Source organism: Acanthopagrus latus, chromosome 11, assembly GCF_904848185.1.
Source record: "Acanthopagrus latus isolate v.2019 chromosome 11, fAcaLat1.1, whole genome shotgun sequence".
Lineage (NCBI taxonomy): Eukaryota > Metazoa > Chordata > Actinopteri > Spariformes > Sparidae > Acanthopagrus > Acanthopagrus latus.
The window spans coordinates 25,577,463-25,594,092 of record NC_051049.1 but is presented as its reverse complement, the minus strand read 5'-3'; positions in this window follow the sequence as shown (position 1 = coordinate 25,594,092).

Genomic DNA, 16,630 nt, shown 5'->3' with positions numbered 1-16,630 from the left:
TGCTCGTGAAAGACTTGAGTCTTGGTCATAAATGGGACACAAATCGCTGTCGCCAGGGAGAAAGTTGCTGTGTTATGCGTGGCAGGAGTGAGAGCAGGCCTGTGACAGCTGATGAAAGGAGAGATAAGAAAGATAAGACAATATTCAGGGGAGCTGCTCAGATTATACACAGAAGAGTCCATTTACAGGTCAGAAAAGCACCCGAGGCTGTGTCGGGCATTACGTGCATAACACGGCCAAATCAGCAGTCCAGTTGCATTGTGGATGATGTAGGCGGCAGGCTTTGTCAGGAAAGAAGATTATGTGGGCAAAAACACAGAACACAGTGATCTAATTTATGGCATCAGTACAGATTATAAACTGGTGGCTGCGATACCACTTTTTACCTGATTCTATTACTTCAAATTCTGCAGTGATGAAAGCGGCAGTGTCCTCACCTTGGCAAATGTAGTTCAGTGTGTGTGCTGTCATCTGCAGGTCAGCGGGGTCGGGAACAGCGGCAGGGTTGAACCCCTCAGCCTTCGTTTTTCAGGCCGCGGGAGATCTCTGTGTCGTGTGTGTGACCTGCTCAGCGTTGCTCATTCAAAGCAGCGAAGTGAAATACTGCAGCTGAGACGACACTACACGGTAAAGGAAAAGAGGATTGTTTCTGGAACTGTGAGAGGTAAAAATTCATTGGCTGGTAACAAGAGTGTTTCTAACATTTGTAGTAAAGATATACATGATAATGGATGATGATAACGTGTAAAGACAACAGCTGGTTGTGTGTGGATGAAGACACTAACAGCAGGGTCTGAGGGAGAGAACAGAGGATCCTTAAGCTCGTCTTTGCACTAATGAGCTCCACTGGCCGACCGGCACCAGATAAAGAACATGAGATATGTTTTGTCTCTAAAAATGAACTTAAACAACTCTCTCCTCACTCTGGCCCATGTTTAGTCACCAAAAAAAGTAAAATGCTTCTTCCCTGGTGTTTCTTCCCTGAAATATGACTTTTTATTTCAATGGGCCTGCATGATGATACCAAGCCTGTGAAAAGCAGAATAAAAATAGAAACCAGAATGGGATTTTTCATTTTGATTTTGTTTTGAAGCTTGGTTTAAATCTTAAACGTGATTCTTTGACACTGCGCTGATTGGACTCTGTAAACTGTGTCATTGTGACCACAGGCTCGACTCCCCTCGGATTATTTCAGTGTTTGCACAGTACTGCACACACACACACGCACTCTGACACAAAAAAATATGGGACGGATGTTTTTCCACTGACAAAAAGCTGGAGAAAAAAAGAAAACAGGTGAAGGAACCTAATAGTCAAGGTCACTGGCCTCAGTTAGTATTAACATGTTCTGTAAGCTTGAACTGATTTCATGCAACAAGTGAATGGTTTGGATATTGTCATACGTCTCACTGCCGAGGTCTGCATCGCTCTGCCATTAAATAATCGGCATGGTATAGATTTTGTGGCAAAACGGGCAGAATGAAAGAAGCCGGCAGCGTGTTTTCCACCTATGTATGAACATAACGTCTGAGTATAAACTGCACTATTGACACCTCCTTTCTTCCACTTTCCCTCTTTTCTCCATCTCTCCCTTGCTCTCCTTCTCAACAGTTCACATGTCTGATAAACCATTTATCCCTCCAAGGACGTTTCTCCCATCCGAGCGTCCATCCAGAGAAATTACACACTCGACGCATAATGGAATCTGTTCCTATCGCCTCAGCACAGAGAGACCCAGAACGCACATCTGCTCCCGAATACCCCAGACAATAAACAATTCACTACTCATGTTCAAATCTCATTTTTCGGACAAAGTCCCGACAATAAAAAAGAAATAAATTACGCCGCCGCTGAAGGGGCCGTCTTAGCCATCCTGGAGATGTAGGGGAAAGTTTTTCTCAGAGTTTTTTCGCGGCGAGCAGATTCCTCTGAGCTAGCCATTATCTCAGGGACGAAGTTAATTAAAGTGGCCCGGTCTGAATCAATGGGGGAATTTGCTGCCGCGCGACGGACAGAGCGACGGACTGACGGGAAGAGCGGAGTGACGGCCATGACACCACTTCAGAAGAGAAGATTAGCCCAGAGACAAAACTCGCGGCTCTGATCAGCCCTACAGTGTGGCTCTCCTCCTGGATTACCCCCCTCCCTCCCCTCTTTCTTCTTCTATCTCTCCCTTTCTATCCATCCATCCATGCCTCCCCCATCCTCCATCCCCCTGAAGAACTTGAGGAGGCTTGTCTTCAAAGCTCGTCCCCTCCTTCCATCCCTGTAATTCCTCACATCATTACCAAGTTTCCAAAACTTAATTTTAGCAATTACACATGCAATTAATTAATAAATGTGCTGTCATTACAGCCCCTTGTGTGATCTGAGCCCCATGAATGGGAGGTTGGAATAAAGTGGTCAAATGAACTGGGAGGGCTTCAGAGAGAGACAGAGGGAGGGAGGGAGGGAGGGGTAGAGGGAATGAGATTGTTATTAAGGGATTGCAGAGTTAATCGGTTGAGGGGCTGCTGCTCTATCAGAGGCAGAAGTCTGCAGGGAGAGCGAACGAGAGACAGACTGAGGAAGAGATAGGGGACAGACGGAGAGAGAGACAACGAGAAATGTGCAAAGAAAATGGGGAAAAGAGGCAGAGACAGAAGAAAGACGGGATGGAGGGGGGAAGAAATAGGAAACAGGAACAAAAGAAAAACAGAGGAGGGGAAGACGGAAACAAAAGACAATAAGGGTAAAGGAAAGAGAATGGAGGCTGAGAGCTCTACGGAGCACGCTCAGTTCAGTCAGCCGGATTATTAATGAGATCAGCGAGTTCTCAGGTCACTACAGCAGCAACGCAAAGGCGAAAGACACGCACACCAGAAAAAAGGCGAACACTGATTCAATAGTCTCTGAGATGTGATGTCGAGGTTAAACAAGGCAAAACGAACAATGGAGAAAGAACAATAAAGACAAGTTACATCAAAAACGGATCGATACTGTGGCAGAACTCTACTAAATGTCCGTACGTCTTGATGCTTTAACAATGAAAACCTGAAGATGATGATTTTTGCTGTTAGAGGAACCAAAAACTGAGACGAAGTGCCGGTGGGTGCACAGTGAGGAGGATTCTTTTTCAAAATTAACACAATACATTAGATTAAAGTTGAAAGTTCAGCTCCAAACGTATGCTCAGAGGTTAATGTGTCCTTATATGTTGATGTGACAGACAGGTTTCCTCTCAGTGATCAGTGTGGAAAACACAGGCGGACAAACAGGGTGCTGACTCACTTATCACTCCACTGTGTTGACGGGAATCACACCTGATATGAGGAACAGGATCAGATTACAGATGTGCGTGTGTGTGTGTGTTTGTTTTAGTTGGGTATCAGATGTACACTATGAGAGCAAAGTCCATTAGCCAATATTCCTGCTTCATCAAGCCTCACAGAGCAGAAGCAGCGATGTAAGAGGACTAATCACATGACGTGACTCATGGAAACCTTTGACCTTTGAGACCAAGACGTTCACTGGGCTGCCGTCTGTCGATATTAACAGACATGCTTTTCAATTGTAAGGTTAAGGTACAAAAACTACTGGAAAAATCATGTTTTGTATGACCTGGTTTCGTTGCCACAAACTCAACCAAAATATGTCCCAACGTCGAGTTGAAAATCCAGCTTTGGCACTCTTATGTTAAACTGCCGTCTGGAGCAGGGGTCTCCGGCTCGGCAGCCACCTCACGCAGCTGTTAACGCCATCGACCTTTCTGTTCACCTCCCAACATGAGAGTCATCCCACGAACATGCAATGTGAACATGATTTGGCACATATTGTATAAACGCGGGGACAATAAGTAAGACATGTACAAATTTGGAGTGGCTTGGAGAAACATAAAATGCCAACATTTCATTCAGGTGGTCCGCGAGAGCTTTCCATGACCTGAGTGTGACCACATCTGCTGAAAGACAGTGAGAAGCAGGAGAAAGTGTGGCTGAAGTCATGTTAATATATACCAGTTCAAAATGTACAAGAGCAAAACTTTTGTTCACTATTTCCACAGTCTTGATGAGTCCATGTAAAGCTTGTTTAGGGTGCATTTTTAGCATCCTGTACGAAGTTCTATTGAATCCAGGACAGGTTTGGTAGATTATCTGCTGCTTTGCTGACGATAAGAGAAAAAAAAAGTAAAGGATTCAAAGTCACAAAGATTTGGTAATTCTCCGCAGCAAAGCCAAGAGAACTGTAGCAGAGGTGAATATAAGTTATAGCACCGAATAACACCGATCCAAACCGGTTCAGTGAGACGGTGGCTACTTCGCCGTGAGCTCACTCGTGTGGCATTGTTCCTACAGATAGCAATATTAACTCGATGATGTCATTTTATTTGTTTAAGGATTCCCTCCACACATGTTTTAAAGAATACAACATTCTTTTATGTGTGTCTGATATGGATGATGCAGAAAAAAAAAAATATTTTACCAAGCTGAAGTCCTGAGAGGGGAACCATCCCTTCGTCTCCTCCCCTGCTGAGCACAGGATGCTTCCCTCGTCACTGTGAAGTCCATATTCAGTGTTTGTGCACTGGAAGTTTCTTCATCGCACTTGTGTACCCTGAAAAATTGGACGAGGATTGGCTTCCAAACTATTTGCAATGCCACAGGTCATGGTCATTGGTTCGCCTCTTAAAATCAGATTTTCAATTAGCACAGGAAAAAAAAAATTACAGTCTCACAAGTGAATGTGGAACAGCCTCGGCGTGTCAAATTATCCACATTAGTGAAGATTAAACTATAGTCACCAGAGGGATAAAACATTTTTTAACGGAAGGTGAGCCAACAAAAAATCCTTTTGACAACATATCAATTTGAACTTTTTTTTATATTCTGAAGGTGACATTTGTCTCACATCCAGGTGAAACGCGGACTACAAACAGACTTGAATGCACATACACCTATGTGTATAGTTACACGAGTCATCTTTTGCCAGTTTGATTGCATTAGAGATAAACAAACTGCTCCCCCTGTTAGACCTGCTGCCTCATACTGTAAGCTCTCCTGCTAAAATATACACATACAGTAGGTGGCAAAAGCTTGTTAAACATAAAGTGTATAAACAGTGAAGGCTGATGGAAGAGAGGCGGAGTACAGTAGAAAGTGTCCAGAGGCGTACTGAAACCTCTCGTGTTGAATGAGGAGAGAGGAAAAACAAGATTACAAACAGAAGAGAAACCAAATGACTCTCTGTGTCGCCTCTCGGCTTCTCTAATCTGCTCTGAGTGCAGGCGGCTCGCTCGGGATGAATTAAAGATGAGGGTTAAAACAACACTGCTTCCAGGGTTAAGAGGAGAGGAGAGGAGAGGAGAGGAGAGGGGAGGAGAGGAGAGGAGAGGAGAGGAGAGGAGAGGAGAGGAGAGGAGAGGAGGAGAGGAGAGGAGGAAAGAGGACAGGGGAGGAGAATCAAAGAAAATCTATCCTAAATGACCCTGCGGACAGCTCAGACTGCGCCCTCAGTGCATCAGTGTGTTTACCAGCTCAGGATATCCATTTGAACTCACTCATCTATACAATATATCTTTGCTTTACTCTGACAAAGTGTGTTTACCTCTGTCAAAACTGCCAGTATGCGTGGCTACGGTCCGCACTCCGCCGGTTCCATCCCAACACGCCCGGCTGTCAAAACAACAACTCTCCCACTTTTTTAAAAAAAAAGAGAGAGAGGAAAAAAAAGGGTAATTCCATGAATTAAAATGCTTAAATGACAGTCAATCAGGCTTGTAATTCCGTCTGGTATAATTAGAGGCTGGGAAAACTAATTACAGCGGAGAAACCTAACTCTCCTCTCGCTCCCGCTCCTCTCGCTACTACAGCAACCCTCATCACCGAGATCAGGTGACAGCTATCAAACTCGTTAGGCCGCCACGCACCGCCGCACACGCACACACACATGAGCGAGCAGCTAGGCCAAAAAAGAGATGGAGATGAGGAGGAGGAGGAGGAGGAGGAAGATGAAGGGATAGGGGAAAAAAATGAAAAATAGCAGTGGGTAATCAGGAAAGAGTGGCGACAAACAACAGGTTGTGTTCTTAATCAGCAGCACGGAGAGGGAGACAGAGAGGGGAAGATGTGGCAGGGACGAGCTGAAACAAGTGAGAAAGAGAGGGAGAGAGTTAGGACTGTGAGGGATGAAGAGATACAGTAGGAGAGAGGTGGAGGGGGGGGACAGAGCATATAGGCTGAAATGTAAACTACTTTGCATCAGGTTGCTCTCAGCTTGATTACTGCTGGGAAAAGCTGTTTGCAGTAAAAGAAAAAAAAGAAACCTGTTTCTGATTATGCCCACGACCTGCTTACAGTTTCACCCAATCCAAACGACACAGCCAGCTGATAATCAGTTATCACTATAATTAACTGCTTAAACTGCAGAAGATTGTAATTTTTACCTAAAGTACCAGAAGGACAAAGTAGCACTTCAAAGTGCTTCACCGCCAGCTGCAATGAGCTGACGGGTGCAGCAGTCAGGAGGACTAGTACTGCTGCGGATAATGCAAAACTTTAAAGCACTGTGCAGTAACCAGCTTGTAGAAAGGTCTTTACTGAGCATGACTGAGTGAATAAGAATCTGTCAGTATGAGCTCCTGAGCTCATCATTTTCACATTGTCACCAAATAATATTTACATTTGTATTAATTGAGCGCATCACTTCAGTCAAATTTCCTATGATTATTTCCCCTCTGTTGGTTATTTTTGAGGTGAGATGGCAAAAATCTTGCTCAGAATTGCTTCTGGGAAAAGAAAGTGATAAAAAAAATAAGAGAAAAACTGTTGATTAATCTCATGTCCACGCAGATTTTTACTGAAGTTATTTTGTCATCGATTCTCACCTGTCAATACAATACAATGTCACACATCTTGTCAAATTAAGCAGCTTGGTCAGCAGCCTTAGGTGTCAAAGTATAATGCTTTCATAAACCTCTAGTGTTAGTGTTGCCCAACCTGCAAATCTGCAAAACCACTAACATGTTACAACTGAACGTTGTTTAAGTCGAATGTTCTATTTCTGTCTCGTCACAATGCTGTGCATATGTTCTGCTTAAGGCACAAAAGCCACTTGGTCAGGATCAGGGAAACATCATGTTTTTTGCTTGAATACCTATTTTGGAAACTTCACAGATTTTACCAATGAGTTATGCAGTTAAAAGACAAGACAATCTGTCTTGAACTGCATTCTGTAGTTTACAAAACAATGTGTTTACTACACGTCCCAGGATGCCTTCAGGCTCACAGCTGTAGTAAACTGATACCTGCCGGTCGGTTAGCAGGAGCCTATTGCTTTAAACACTCTGTAACATTTAGCCGCTTTTACTTCCCGGTCATGACACAGTAATGACCAGGTACCACAGCGAAAACAAACTCATTACACCGAAACCAATTGTCCAACAGCAGGTTTTGTCGACAGCAGGTCGGGACCTAAAATGAGCCCGGGGCCTGATTCTGGCCTGAGCAGAGTAACAGAATATCTTGACGACCTTCCAAAGTAAAAAGCCAGGAGATGCTTTTTCCATTTTGTTCTACGTCTTGAGTCATACTTAAGATTAATGAAATGTATCTATGCACCATGTTTGAGGGGAGAGACGACAGGTGACGACTGAGATTTTGGGTCCATTTTCCATCCATGTTTTCTGCCAGACTAGTGGGAAGAAAACATCCAACATGCATATGTAGACTTTTGCTGTAGTTCACATTTGTGTTCTAAACATTTATGGACAAATATTTATTATTTAAAATGTTTGCCATATTCACATTTGTGGTATAAATATGTATTGTATCACAGTCACAAACATTCATACTTACATACACCAAACTTTCCAGTTTTCTTCCTATCTATACTGACAGCACATTCTTTTGCAAGGCTATATACAGTAGAAAATGTGTAAAATACGTTGTCCTTCATTAAACCCTGACAGTGGATTTGTCTCATTGTTTCATAATTATTTTCAATTTATTTCTGCGTTATAATGCAAACATGAGTGTGAGACTTAACTAGAGTATTTGAATGAATATGTTGTAGATCTTCTTGTTTGATTAAGAATCTCTAAACCAGATCTGTGATGATAATCAGACATTTTATTATTATTATTATTATTATTCAGTCAGTCAGTGAAGGTGAACAAATGGAGGAAGTAAAGTTCACTAAAGAGTAACGTTTCAGGGAACTGTTGCTGACAGGAGATATATGAAATCCTGTCAGTAAAAATATTTGGCTCTAACATGTTACAAACATTTGGAGAAATATTTTGAACCTGGCAATATCAATGCTCAGATGTCCGTTCTGGAAGTGTGTGCAAATAAGTGCACTTTTAACAAAACAGCACCTCATTTGCGTGATTTATTATACAATTTCAAACGTGTTAAACAAAAGAAAATGATCTTAATGTAAGAAATCAATGAGGAAAGTGTCGTTGTGACATCTATCAGTTATAAACGTTATTAGTTATAAACCCTATTCTCCCCTTAAGACTCCCCAGAGGATTGAAACATAGCAGTGCACGCGCTGTCCACTCCGCCATGACACAGATGACTCTCTCTGTTTAAACATGAGGATTCTCAGTATTAACCCAGGTTGTGTTGTTGGCTCTCAGGTGAGAAACCAGCTAAATGTCACTGTACGTTCCCTCCAAACCACGTTGTGAAGGTGGGTGGGGGACCTGTTTCCAAGGCGACCGGGGTCTCATTTTTCGCCAGAGGCCCATTCCCAACCTGTTACCAAATGAGCCGGAGCAGCACCGCCGAGGCTTCAAAGAGCAGCAGCCTCAGAGCCGCCACGGGGGCCGCTAATGTCAGGAAACCCAATACTGCAGCTCGGCCTGGAAGATTTCAGCCGAAGATGGAGCGACAGACGAGTTGTTAAGTGTTTGATTTAGCTAAAGGAAAATAAACGATCTTCTTTTAGCATGTTTTAATTCTCTATCTTCCGTCAAATCCATTCAGTTTCATCAGTGTCAACTGGAGCGTGCCTAATTTACATTTCACTTTCTGGGACTTTTCAAAAGTTTGCGTAAAATTCACTCGATAGTTGCACGGAAACATTCAGTAACAAGTCTCTTCCTCACTCCCTCTTCATCTCACCAGCGTTTCTTGCTGTCTTTCCTGCTCTCTCTCATTTCCCTTGGTGCCTGGAGGTTGCACAGCTTCAAAGTTTATTTCCCTCCATGTTAACTTCAGCATGGATGGGTGAAATGGAGAGAGGAGGGGAGTGGAAAGAGAGAAGAGAAGAGAAGAGAAGAGAAGAGAAGAGAAGAGAAGAGAAGAGAAGAGAAGAGTAACATGTAGGTGAGGAACACATCAAGACAAATTCTGGGATTTCAAATAAATGTACAACCTTGAGTCGGAGGATGATAATAATATTTGATATCAAGCTAACATAAGTAGATTCAGGGATTGTGAACACAATGTTTCACGTGTTCAACCAAAAGAGACTTGAGCCCCCTGAACATGCACTGCAAAGATGTGAATCTAAATAGAAGAAATAAAGGCTTGGTTTGAGAAGACACAGACTAAAGACGAGTCCGATTATCTGTCAGTGCACACGAGATATCTTAAAATAAACTGGCTCCGGTTTAGAGACAGGTGGAAGAAGAGAGGTAGAAAATACTGGTTTTAAGGGCACAATGACTTGAAACAAGTGAAATACGCTACATATAAGCAAATAATTCTTTGTTTTTCATTTCTTAATTTTGGCACAGTCATCTGACAGGTTATTTAAGCAGAAATACTAAGTGTGGCTGCTGGGGTTTGAACCCAGAGTCTTTGGGTTGGGAGTCATGTCAGCAGTATCTATAGAAGACAGCGGGCTGATTGTTTGTTCGTGAATGTCTGGACATCAGAGACGTAAACGGCATCACGTCATTGTGAATGTCGATAGGCTTTTTGCAACATACCGTCACACAAAAATTTGCATCTTTTGGCCGTGCAGGAAGACTCTAGGGACAAATCTGGGTGCGAGAACATAAGAGGCAGAGCCATCTTCATTCCTATTAAAGCTGCTGATGGAAGCCAAAGGAGTTTGACTTACATGATCTTCTGTGTTTTTTTTTCTTTCTTAAATCCTTACAGTTCTCTAACACTATTGTACATTGAACTTGTTTATCAGAGTTGAAAATACTGTCGGCATTGAATTGCTTGATGTCAAACCTGAGGAAACGTCTGCAAATAAATTAAAGTGACGCTGGGTAAGAAATTCAAACTCTGAATTTGAATATTTACAAAATTAATGAGTAATAATACAAACTCGGAGAAATAGATGTTCTCTATATGTGAATAACCAAGCTGTCCTCAGAGGAAAATAAGGTCCCAGATCACTGTTTGAAGCTAGAATGGTGGCAGGGTCCGCCACATATAAACAAAGTCTGTTCGTTTAGTTTGTTTAGACATAAAAAAAAAAAAGCAGCTTTAATGAAACTGGTTTAAATGGAGGTTTTCAGGACTTTGCAGCTTTTTTACTCAGTTTTAATGATGTTTGGTAAATGGATCAACAAGTAATCAAATGTACACTGATTAATTGAAATAGTTATATTACTTATCATACACTGTAACATGAGAAATTCTCAAATCCCAACTTTATGCATATTTTTTCTTAACATACAAACAGTCTTGCATTTTTTTACAAAGTCATTGCTGTTCTTTTACTAATGACTAATGCTCCTGACCGTCTTTAATGTCCCAGAATGCAACAGTTCTGTCAGTAAACCTGTTAGCGTGACGAGGCCTGAGATGATCGCTGTGGAGCAGCATTAGAGTGTTTCTGTGTTCTGTGTCGCTGCCTCACAACAATCTAGGACGCAAGATATGATTACAGTATGTGAGCACGGCACTGACCGTGTTTCCTCTCAAGGCACGACTAACGTGTCTTAAAAATAACCTTTTATGTCATGAGAATAGTTTTTGAGCCAGTTTCTTTTTTTCAACACGGGCCTCACATTTTAGTTTTCATGTGTGCTCGTTAAGAGAGATCACTCCCTCCCTATCTCCCATATGTGCTGTTTACAGTCGCTTTGGCTTTTCCCTGGAATTGCTCTTGGGTGTGTGTGTGTGTGTGTGTGCGTGTTCACTGAAACAACAGCTGGTAAATAGAGGGGTCTCTTATTCCACTCTCTCTCCTTCCCACAGCTCTGTTTCACAACTGATTTCAGGGTTTTTTGGTCAAAAGCTAGATACAGGTGGAGAACCAGGCTTGATCAAGTTTAGGAGGCTCGATAAATTACATTCCCCACCTCCCGCAGGAAAATGACACACTTCCAGCCCCTATTCATCTCCGCCTGTCCCCGTGGACTTCGCCTTGTTCCCTCAAACTGTCCTGGATGCGTCCCTTCTTCTGCGCTCCACGTATCCACCTCACTGTCCCTCCATCCATCTATCTGTCCGTCCATCCAGGCCTGTGTTCTCTCACCAGGGTTTGATTTCAGGCTGAATCGACTCCCTGTAAGACGAGTCGAAGCCAGCGGCTCCACGGAGGCTCCAGGGAGGGGAGAGGGGGCGCGCGGCCAGGTTTCATCCCAGGGAGGGTGCAGTGTTCTGGGGTTAGGAGTGGCCCGGGGGGCCCCCGGGCACGATGGAGGGACGGATGGGTGGATCCACTGACTGATGATTGTGTTTCCCCTGAGGCAGAGAGACATAGATCACAGCAGGTAGAGCGAGGGAGAGAGAGGGAGAGAGAGAGAGATCGTCGGGTAGAGTTAACTATTTCATGCTTAACACACTTTTAAGAGAGACTTTGACACAGAATTTATTGGTCCATACGTTTGGTTTGGAGCTGTCTTTCAGTGTTTCAGATGAAATCGTGATAGAAGTGTGCTTCTAAGTCTGCAGCAAAATTTGGGGAAGGCTGTTTTCACTTCAACACGATAATGTAAATGTACATAAAGTCCATGAAGAAGACAGTTCAGCATGTTCATGTCGAAGTGACAAGTGACAAGGCCCTCTGGCAAAGCGCTTCGGGAGCAAAGGAGGAAATAGAGTGACCTTATTATGGAGCCTCAATGTCTGCAGAGGGAGGAGGCCAGGCTGGTTGGATGGGCCAACAAAATGTCAGACTTTGACACGGGAGACCTTTTGGCTTTCTGATTCGTACCGTCGGTCAGGGTTGGTTTCTTACACTGGTTTTTAATTAATCATGATTGTTCCCTAACATTAACCAAGTCAGTTAAAATCAAACTATGATCCCTCCTGAACCCTGACCAAGTCATTCTTGTGTGTGATTCTAGCCTTTGTTGGGTTTTGCAACAAACAGATATTTGAGATGATATTTTTGACAAGAAGTTGGATCATCTCCAGCTGATATTTGGGGGTTATCAGGTGGGATGATAATGTATTTATTTATTCATTTTACACAGTTTTTAATTCAGCCTTCTTTCTCTCCAGACGTTTATTTGTTTCATCACTGTCAACTGTGATAGGGCCGAGCCTTTCCTGTGTGTGTGTGAATGTATTTATATACATTGATGCTATTAGGGATGTGGCCACTGTGTTATGTTGGAGCTGTCTGTTTGATGAAAAAAACATAACAGCGGGTTATTTTTTGCATTAGTGATTGATGTGGCTCTCCATCTCGGGTTCAGTTATTTGTAGGAATATATTTTGTCATTTATATTGTGAGGAACTTGTTGAGAAAGAGTTTTTCATGTGGATCGTTGATGAACTACGACCCTGACTGTGACCCTTTTTGCCCTACCCCAGTACCCCAACCTGTCTGACACTCTCTGAATGATGGTTCAACAAGCACATATACAGTAGGTGTAATGTTAAGGTGTTTGCATACATATTATTGGTGTCCACATACTTTTGGCCATGTATTGTATGCAATTAGTTGTGCACTAGCAGTTGTATCCCCTCCCAGGTCCATATAGGACTAATACCAGAGATCAATTAGCCTTGGCATGTCTTTTAATCCGGTCTAAATCATAACAGCCGCTATAGCTCCAGTTGGATTAACTCAATTACAACCAACTATTATTACAGGACACTGTCGGCACTTTATTCTCTCTCTCTCTGTCTCTCTGCCTGTCTCACAGTCTTTCATCCTATATAATAAGTGGCACTAACGTACCACACAGCCACCAAATATAGATCCAGTTTCTGCTTTAAGAAGGCCGCTTCATTAGGACGAGCGGAGGGAAGTGTCTTTTGGTGTAATCCTACTTGTCAAATTAACATCAAAGAATTGGCATGAAGAGACGGAGAGGAAGAACAACTCAGAGGGAGAGAAATGTTTCCTGTAATTGACAGATTATCGAACAAAGAAGTAGAGTGATGAATTCAAAAATGACTTCCTTCGTGTTTTGATGTTATTCTTGGCACAAAGTTGATGCGGTTACTATTCTGTGCTACTGCACCTCCTAAAGATCTCATGTCAATCACAAATCTTGCTCGGTGCTGTTGCCCTGACTCTCAAGTCGCTGGCTCTCTGACTGTTCACCTGTGTGCTGTGACTATTCATCGACAAGGTCATATAAAGTGTAATTTATGATTTCATGTGCAGAAATGAGCTGAGCGTTTAAAACACCAAATGTTGATGTTTTTTAAACCTTGAAATATCAACACAAAAATATGAACTGTATGCAAATCAAAATGTTAAAGATTATTTAAATAATCCATATTAAAATGATCAATCAAAACAATGCAAATCAAATCAAATCAAAAGATGTAGTTTGATTAAAGCTGCATGGGATCATGGGAGCTGCTGCCTTCATTGTTAAACAAACATTATTTGACTGCTGATGAAAACTATAAACTTTGATATGCAAAAAGACGAGGTCATGTCAGTTGTCGACCAATTGAAACACACTCTTACCCTGACTAAAATGACAGATTTTGCTGGGTTGAACAGAACATTGTTGAAAATATTTGGGAGAATGTGAGCACTGTACAGAATATGATCAAAAATCTCGTTGTTTTTAGACATCATATTGCAGAATGGTACTTGTTGTCAGTGTCACATGCTCACATCTTAGAGAATATTATCCAAAGGTTCAAAACACCTCGGAAGGCAGTTTGAGATGAATTTCAATCAGGTGTCAAAGAGTTGACACTCTTTCCAAATCGAATTTGTTTGAATCAGGATCAGAGTCACTCTTTCAAGGTGTCTGATCAACTCGTCGCATGAGTTCTTGCAAGTACTTGTGTGTTTACTTGATTCTATGTGTAGCATAAAGCTCTTTAAAGACAGAGTGAAAGCTTTTAATCAGGTCTCTTGCATATATGAGCAGATCTCGTCCTCCAGTTCCTCTGACACTGAGTGACAGTCTCACTTTGTCACAGAGGAAACAGCGTTATGGCCTAGGGCCTGTGTGTGTGTGTGTGTGTGTGTGTGTGTGTGTGTGTGTGTGTGTGTGTAGGGAAGCAGGGGGGAGGTTCACTCTAGCTTTGAAGCAGTTTCAGGTATCTATGTGCCAGGCAGGTAGACAGACAGCCCTCAGCCTATAGCTCATGGTACCTTGTGTGTGTGTGTGTGTGTGTGTGTGTGTGTGTGCGTGTGTGTGTGTGTGTGTGTGTGTGTGTGTGTGTGTGTGTGTGTGTGTGTGTGTGTGTGTGTGCGTGTGTGTGTGTGTGTGTGTGTGTGTGTGTGTGTGTGTGTGTGTGTGTGCACGTGCATGTGTGTGCGTGCGTGCGTGCGCACAGTGCAGCACTAAGTCTCAGGGGAGGTCTCTGGTGGTCGGAGGATGGTCTCCCACTCCACTTTCTTTACCTTTCACGACTCTATTTTTCCCTCTTCCTCTCTTTCTCCATCAGTCTGTACTCTCGCTTCACCTCTCTCTTCTCCCACTTCTCTCGTGCTCTCCTCCCATTTTCTCCGCCTCTCCCTCCTCCATGACCTTTCACCTTTTTCACATGCGGCGTCCTATAATCATGACTCTACAGGTAAAAAATATATCATTATTAACTCCATAATACATCGCTGGCCTTGATTTTGTGTTATCTGTGTCTGACTTGATGGCCCCGTGTCAAAGTCTTACGAAATAGACGATTACCTGTGCAACATGTGTGACAATGAGCATCATGAGTAATTGAATTCTGCAACAGTTTTTACATTTCTCTCACTGCACACAACAAGGACTCCTGTAAAAAATAATTTATGGATGTATCTAAAACTGATAGTCAGATCTGAAGAACCTTCCAATAACATTACCATTTTTTTTTTTTGTTTGGCCTTTTTAATAAATGGCTTCCTTAATGTTCTTTTTTGATTAACAGAACAAAAAAGTAGTATTGAAGGAAATATTTTTTGGATGGTTTTTAGAAAGTCACATTAAGGTGCTTCTTTTCAGTCAAACGCATCCTCCAGTCCACGCAACAAATATTGTGAAGCCCTGATTGGTGATGAACTGAATTCGGAGAAAAAGAGAATGAATAACGAGACAAAAGGTATTTTTTAAAAAATCCATTTCTGCATTAGAGGGTCAGAGTTTTGCCTTGTGAATAAAACATGTTGTACCTCTGTAGAGGGAAGGTTTAAGTGGTATTATTAAATCAGGTAAATCCCTTTAGTGGCTGTTTTTTCTCAGCCTGTAGGCCAAAAAACCTGTTCCTTCAGAGTCAGATCAAATCAGTATTACTGTACTTTAAAACCTTCACTTGAACAGAACTATGTCATAAACAGATCCTTTAAACATATGTGTGGTCACAGCAGATGGCTGTGTGATACATGATCAAAGACCGATAAAGTGATAATATTACAGACGGTTATAGCTGACTAATGATGTGATACCTGGATGGTGATGTTGTTGATGACAGGACAGACCGTTACAGCTGAATTATGCAAAAGGCAGTTTTTCTGGTGCTGGCCTGACAACTGTCGCCTCTCACAGCTGTCTGTCTGTCTGATGGCCTGGCTGTCTCTGATCATACAGATAGGTGGAGAGCCTCTTGCACGCGTGAACACTTTCCATTTTCTGCACGAACGATGGGACAGCAGAAAGTTACAGGTAATAGCTTTGCTTTCTAAAGATCAACTACAAAAATAAAACATTTTGTGTAATTGGAAAATTGGAAAACCCTCTTTATTTCCTTGCCATTTATGTTAACCCAGTAATAAAGTTTACATTGAGCAACGCTGAATTTACTCAATATACAAAAAAAAAACAACTAAATTTGACTGTAATCCAAAAATAATGTCATTAATCTTTCCACCATATTTCTTGTTTGGGCTATTAAAACTATGCACACGGATTTTACATTGTGTTCATACAATTTTCAAAGTGATGTTTTTTAATGACTTGTTCGATTATTTTGAAATTGTTTTTATTTATAGTTTTAGTAAAGATAGTTATATTAAAAATTTCAAGGTAAGTAAAGTGAAATTAAAATACAAAACTGAGGGGGAAAAGTGCTTGAATTGTTATTAGCCTTCAGCTTTCTCACACTTGCAAGCTGTGTGGCGGTATATGAGACAGGTAACAAGTGGTCAACGCCCACACACACACACACACACACACACACACACATAAACTCACGCAGGGGCAGAAACCCTGAGGCATGTTGGTGAGCAGAGCGGGAGGGTTTGGGGGTGGAGGCTGTCATTACTGCACCATATGGAGAATGATAGTTAAAGACAGAATCAGGCGTATCTCATCATCTTTCTGCTCCACCCTTCTTCC